A 6,767-nucleotide genomic window follows, 5' to 3' on the forward strand; every position below is an offset into this window, starting at 1 on the left:
AGCACCACTGGTTGAGAAATTGTACGTTTTTGGCTTACATTTTTCATGGCAGCTTTACACTGGGAAACATCTCTGTCAAAGGATTGAAAGCTGCACAGGAATGTATTTCATTTGGAGCTCTGCATGTTGATGATTGCCAGTTGCTGGGTCAAACATCAGGATCTCTTCAGAGATACATCAGGAAGTTGTACTACCAGGTGTGATCATTTTATTGCAACTCTGTCTTTTGTGGACTGCAGAGAGAAATGACAGCGCTGGGAAGCGCTGTTTGGAAGGAGAGCAGTGGCGTTCTCCCTGTCTGGCCCACATGTGCTCAGGATTCAGCTTAGGGTTAAAAAGGATGAGACCTCCAAGCACTGTCAGCTGGAGCAAGGGCCCAAAAGATGTCATTGCATTGCCATAACCCATTGCAGCCATTACCAGCAGCCAGCAAACCAGTCCAGAATGGGGGAGGAGACTTCACTGTCACATGCGCTGGATCAGGGACAGGCTACATCCCCTAATAAGAGTCAGAACAGGCTCATGAGACCAGCTAAGGGCAAGCACACACACCCAGGAACAAGTAATAAGGGGTCACACTTGCAAGTGTATCCCAAAACAAGAACAGGAGTGGTATGCATGCAATCCCTTTATAGTTAAGGATTGGGCTGAGGGTCAGAGATAAGCAGAGCTTGGGAAAAATGCCTGAGTTTTCCAGACCAGTGATTTAACTAGTTGTGTTTGACTTCTATTTCTCTCTCCACTGACACAGTGATCAGAAAACTTGGAGTAGAGACAAAGCAGAAGTCCTTCAAACACAAGGAACAGATTCTCCAGGGATATCAGACATGGCAAAAGCAGCTGCAGTGGGTATCGATGGGTGAGCTCACACTCTGCTGAGGCATCAGTCAGTGCAGCTCCCAGCTGTGCAAGTTTGTGCCTGCAGAGAACCCACCCCTCACCTCACTTCATAGCTTCATGTGCAGTGAGGTGTACGTTGTACATGCACTGAAGCACATCTGCCCTGTGTCTCCCCACCTCACCTGTGCTGCAGGTTTCACAGGGTGGCTCCTCCCACTGCCACAAGCACTGCAGGTGCAAGGAACAGCTGAAGCAAAATGCCAGCTGAGAGGGCAATGAGCCACGGAGCAAATCCTCCCTGGATAGGCTGCAGGCAGGATTTCACAGAGAAGTGTTTTACAGTGTCAGGGTCCATTACATCCTTTGGCTCCAGCTGGCTTCTCCAGGTTTCACACATTATTTTCACAGAAGGAGAGACAAACTAAATGGAAGTCCAGAGAGCATGTTTCCTGCAATTTTCGAGCCTTCCCTTTATTTCTGCACAATGGGGAATCTCTTTTGTTCCCAGACCTCCTCTCCTAAGCTGAAATTCCCAATCACCACTCAACGAGAAAGGTGAGTTCTAGCCCCAGTGCTCAAACATACAACCTCTGCAAGCTGATAGGTGCTATTTCCAGGATTGTACATTTTAAATCGGTCTAGGAGGTGCTCTAATTTTAGCCATGGTGGGGGTCAACTCACAGCTCCTTCTGAAGGGCTTGCAATTCCCTCCTCTCTGCCCTCAGCATCAGCTTTAGCTACAGGAAAGAGTCTGTGCCCAGTTTCATGACTTTTTCACAGCATGTCCTATAAGGAGAACTAGAAATGCTTCAGGAGTAAGGGCGAGTAACCACAACCCCATCATCAGTGTCTAATATCATCCATCAAGTCAAAAGGGCAAAAAGAGAGAGTCTGGAAAGAACACTCCCTTCCTCCCTCTGGGGGAGCTAAATCTATCCCCTGCTCACGGTGGGATCAGCTGCAGCTGAAACAGTCCTGGCTGGAGCTTATCCAATACAGTCTTCAAACTTTCCAGTGCTGGAAGACCTCCCAGCACAATTACGCCAATGCTTCTCTAATCTCATGTTAGAAAAATCTCCTTACTGAACCTAAACCTCCCAGGATGCTATTTGTGACCATTACATCTCGTTCTTTCCCCAGGATGATGCAGAAGTAAGAAGGGAATTACTCTCTCTATTTTTGACCCTCTGCATTGTCTTCTCTGGACTAGTTGGTCTCTGTTTGCTCAAGTGTCCTTGCCAGCCATGTTTTCGGAGGTCTCAGGATTTTTGTTGCCCTCCAAGTCTCTGTGGTGGTACAGAGGATTGAGTCAGGCTGGATAGACCTCCATGCATTAGTCCAGCTCCCTGAGAAATGGAGCAACTAACAACATACGTAGCAACACTCCCTCTAGAGCTGGAGATTCCTCCCCTCCACAAAACTGTACAAGCCATAAGACAAAAGTCCTTATCTTGAGCACTGCTTGTGTGTTGTGTTGACCAAGGAAAACGGGTCATTCCCATGTCGTTCCCTTCGGGTCTACCTTCCGGCACCCAGCCAACACGTGCTGCATTTGTGGTTAAGGATTTTTCCTGGTTTGATCCCTCGAGTCGGTGCCTTGAAGCCGGAGAACCTCGGGCACTGCCTGTGCGCATCCCGGCTCGGCAGCACCGCTCACGGCACAGCACTAGATGGGGCTGCGCGCCCGCTCCTCATTCCCGGTCCCGCTGCAGATGGGAAATGCCTCCCAAAGCTTCAGCTGGAAGCAGAGCCCAAGCTGCATTTACTACCCGCTGGGAGCCCTCCTTGGCGCTACTTTCATGGACCACTTCACCGAATTTGCTTTTACACCACGGCGTAAATTTCAGCATCTCTGTGAGCCTCCACGTCGGCTATCAGGCACTGGGACAGCTCTTTTGGTACCTATGTATTTAAAGACATTGAAATTTCTAATGCAGCCTGAGCCGTTTTAAGCAATGGATGGGCATGTCCCTTTGCAGCAGGAGGCTCCAGTCCAAGCCACCCTCAAGTGCCTCCCCAAGCTGCAGAACTACAAACATTCAGTTTCTTTCATCTGTGTAAAAAAAAAAAAAAGCAAATAGCAAAAGCTGTAGGTAGTACCATTTCTGAATTTTTCTTCCTCTGAGTCAAAGTCTCCACTGACCAAGGTCGGGGTACCTGAGGGCTGCCAAGGGACCTGAGTGTCTGACTCTGCACCTGTGTCCCTTGCCTAGCACAAATCAGCCTAAATCAGGCTTCCAAGGAAGAGCCAGGAGCACAGTGTAGGTGCTAGGTGGGTCATAGAGTAGGCTTAGAAAATAGGCCTGATAAAACCAGACAACAGAAGCAATACCAGGCTTTAGGCTCTCATGACCACACAGAGGAAAACCCATTGGGGTTTTGAGCTAAGCCATGATCTGACCCAATAAACTGCCTCTGTAAATAGGAAAAGACTTGCTTAAAAATAACTCCAGACCTCTCTCCTGAGCCATAAAATGGAAAATGATCACGATAATCTTGATACTCAACTGCTAGAATGAACCAATTCTCCTTTCTTTTTGAAGATTTTGCATTAAAAAAAAGGCACGATATGAACAACTATGGTAACCTGTATGCTTCCTTCTTGGACAGAGCAGCACACAGGGGTCAGAAACCTGCCCAGGACCCACATCCTGATCTTTTCCTGCATGTACATTAACACCAAGCCCTGAAAAGCCACACCAGCTGCTTTTCATGAGCATCTGCTCTCCTCAGCAAAAAGAAGTTGGCCAAAATTTTTTGTTGAGATATTTCGTGGTCATTACAGCAGGATGAAAGGCCCAGGCACACAGTGACATAGAGGGTCAATCCTGGCAGCTGTGGTCCTGCTGCACACAGTCCTAAGGCTGCACTCATATGTTCAAATGAAATGTGGATATTCTTGCCTTCTCCAGCCCACCACTAAAGTCCTGGTTCCATGCCTCTCCAGACCTGCTTATCTCAACCCTCCCCCCCACCACATCCCTTGTTTCCCCAAGTCCTTTTCTTGGCTTTCTCTGCTGCAGCCACTTTAACTCTGCAGCCAATTCCAGCCAATTTGGCACAAAACATTTCCACCTGAAATTCTACAGCTGATCAGCCTTGAGAAGAGACCAGAGAGACACAGCCCTGTGTGGCACACAGGAGTACTCAAAGTGGGAGAGAACAGAGTAAAACAGAATTAAAAATCCAAAATTACATTGATGGTCAAAAATAAAGGAAGCTGAACCAAAAGAGATGCAAGGGAAAAAACAATCAGTAACAATTCAGCTCTTACAGAGTTAAAAGTGTTAGAGTTCTTTGCAGCTTCTCCATCAGCTCCACCAGGTCCTCACATCTCATCTATAACTCAGCCTGAGGTGGTGGAGAAGTAACTCCAGTTTATGCAAAACAGACTTTCTTTTTCAGCTGAGATCAGGCAGAAAAAGGCTGGAGCAAGTGACAAATTTGCAAATAACCTTGTGTCTGCTTCCCTCCAGACCAGCTTACATGCTAAAGGCCCAAGCTGGGGCTCAAGAACTCCTTAAGCAACAGAATAATTATTTTTTACACATTAGGAAATCAAAGATCACTCAGAGGAAAGCGTGTGAAGCTCAGCCCTGCAGCAGCTGCTTAAATTTCTAATTTTCCTTTGTCAAAGAGATGGGGGAGAAAAAAAGGTTGTTTTTCTATGACTTGCCCACCACTTTCCACCACGTTCTAGCTGAACCCTTCCAACAAGTAACGTGACCACTGCTGAAGCCATTCCGTGCAACTGGAAGCACCTCCTTCCAAAGGCCAGGGCTCCTCACTGCCCACGAGGAGGGAGCAGGAGTGGCTGCACTGAACAAGGAGGCTTTGTTCTCCTCTTTGGCATATGTAGGAGCTTGGGAAGAAGTTGCTTTTGGCCCAAGCACAGGAGAGGGAGGCTGTGAAAACAAATGACCAGGCAGATGACCCCAAAAGGGAGGTGAACTACCTACGTTCAGCCCTGCTCAACCCTCCAAGCATGAGCAGCTCTAATTCCAGTTCACAGGCTGGAAAATGCAAGTGTTAACAGGCATCAGAATTTCAATCAAGATTCTGTCACAGGTGTGTTTTTTGTTAAACCACAAAGAGGTGATGCATAAGTGGTTGGACAAGAAGAAAAGAGTAAATCAGCCAGAACAAGCAGGCAGCTGAAGAGAATAACAAAATAGATGGGCCCAGCCTCTCCACTCCCTCACCTGAAAACACAGTCCTGTCAATTCCTGGCTTTGCACATTCATATAAACCACAAGAGCAGTCACAGCACAGTTGATTTAGCTCTTTCCTCCTTCCTTGACTGTCAGTGGCCACTGATGCTGTCATGTCCTTGAGAGAGTCAGTCACACAATAGTTTGCATTTCAGCTTGTGAGGAACACATACCAGGTCCCCACCAAAAGATCCTTTGTCATCCTTCAAGGAAGGCATTTTATTGTGTTGAGAATCTTGTTGCTTTTAGCACATGGGTGCAATAAGCTGTACACAGAGAGGAGCAAGGAATACAGGTAGAGCTTGAGCAGAAGGATTCCCTCATGGCAAGGTACAGGTCCATCACCAGCATAGAGCTATGAGCCACTGCAGCTCCTTCCCAGGGAACAGTGGGGAGGATTATACATGTATAAAATGCAGTAAGTTTTGCAGCACACCTTCCCTTCTGCTGGAGACTTGCTGGATGGAAATGCAACACTTGATACCCCTTTGTAATTCACACCAACCGTGGGCACATGGGTGGGTGCTTCAGTCCCTGCTCACAGGGTTGTTTTAGGGAAAATAAAATGGCCAGAGAGGCAGAGGGTGCCAGAGACTGTGGCAAGAAAAGCACTGTTTGTGTGCCCAAGAAAGGCGATTAGAGACACAAGGGTTTAGTCATGGTGTGACTAAGCCCCACAGGGTCTCAACATGTGGGCTCCTATCTTCCAGCACCTCAGGAGACCTGGGACAAAGGTGATGCCAAATGACTCAAAGCTGTTTTCACCACGGTGAACTTACATTTGTCTGTAAACATAACCCTGAGAACTTCAGGAACTTTCAGGTCATGGCCTGTGCTACTGCAAGAAAGTAAATGTTCCCAGAGTCAGGTGGCTGCAGAACCAAAGGGGTTGCATTTCACAGTGGAGCTTAGCTGTACATCTTCACACACCTTCTTCAATTCATATTTTAATCTGGTCATATATCATTTTGGTCAGTGGTTTCTTCAACACTGCCTAACTCTTCAACAGCATTTTTAAATATCATCATATTCTTCGGTTTTCCTGGAGCTGGGATTTATCTCAACCCTAACAGGCAGGATTTTGCCATTGGGTTGTTTTTAAAACATAAGGAATGTTGTTCTTTCCCAGAGCCCTCATTTTAGATGACAGCAACAAATATTAGTTTGTCATCATGTATATCCGATTTATTTATTAAATAATAAAAGAGCTATGTGCAATACCAACATCTTAAGTATGTTTGATATTAGGAAAGAAAAGAGCCTTTCCAGGCAACAGAAACTTCAGAGCCAAGATCCAGGTGCTGGTAAGATCAAGTATTTGTATAAAACCTTGCTGCTGGCACGCAGCATTGTGTCGGAGCTGTTCTTAACAGAGGTGCACGAGCTCTCTCTTCATGTGCCCTTGGCACAGGCAAAGAGGTCACACTCACACTACACAGCTGCCTCCTCTGGTGCCTTCCCATTTCCTGCTGGAGTTCCAACTGCAGCAGGAGAGCTGGAGCTACCAGCACACATCCACCCGCTGGAGAGGCTGAACTGCTCTTCAGCTCCTTATCTCCACAGACCCTACAAGCTCAACACCCAGTTCCGATGCCAACTGGTCACAGCCTGCAGCCACCCTTTCTGGCACTTCCACAGTCAAGCAGCTCTTTATGTCTCCTCGTGCAACTTCCTGCACGGAAACCATGAAAAAATTCAGCATCAGAACAGGTGAGG

Source organism: Pseudopipra pipra, chromosome 4 (genome assembly GCF_036250125.1).
Source record: "Pseudopipra pipra isolate bDixPip1 chromosome 4, bDixPip1.hap1, whole genome shotgun sequence".
Taxonomy (NCBI): Eukaryota; Metazoa; Chordata; class Aves; order Passeriformes; family Pipridae; genus Pseudopipra; species Pseudopipra pipra.